The following is a 515-nucleotide window of genomic DNA, read 5'->3' on the forward strand; positions in this document are numbered from 1 at the left end:
ATCTTCAGCAATAACAAATGTCCCATAAAGCTTTAATGTTTTAAAGATGTGGTAACTGGAAGAGAACTTTAATGCGTTTGACTTCATCCCAACATCAGTGAAACCGCTCGTGAACGGCTCTAGCAGCCTGTCTAGTGACATTATAGTCCTGCGGTATGACAACACCACAAGGGGAATGCATTTACCTCACCGTGTGCTCAACTAATGCTGTAAACACAGTCTAATGCACCTCAGCCAGTTATCCAATCATGTAGTGCAATCATTACTTGTTGTGTTTCACAGTAGATGGCCATCTGTATCCCTCCAGACTTAAAACCTTGTTTACAGTTTTTCTCAGTCGCTTTGGTGCATTTCTCACAACAGAATTAAACATTGCACAACAGTTAGTTCAACCACCACAACATGTAGTCGTTTTGGCACAACCCTGTGGCGGTTTCACGTTCACTGCGTCCAAAGGCAAATGCCTTTGGACATGAAGCAGTTGAGTGAGTACAAATATCTAAAGAATGGTCACG

This window comes from Pundamilia nyererei, unplaced genomic scaffold, assembly GCF_000239375.1.
Source record: "Pundamilia nyererei isolate P.nyererei 1_Seehausen unplaced genomic scaffold, PunNye1.0 scaffold00002, whole genome shotgun sequence".
Lineage (NCBI taxonomy): Eukaryota > Metazoa > Chordata > Actinopteri > Cichliformes > Cichlidae > Pundamilia > Pundamilia nyererei.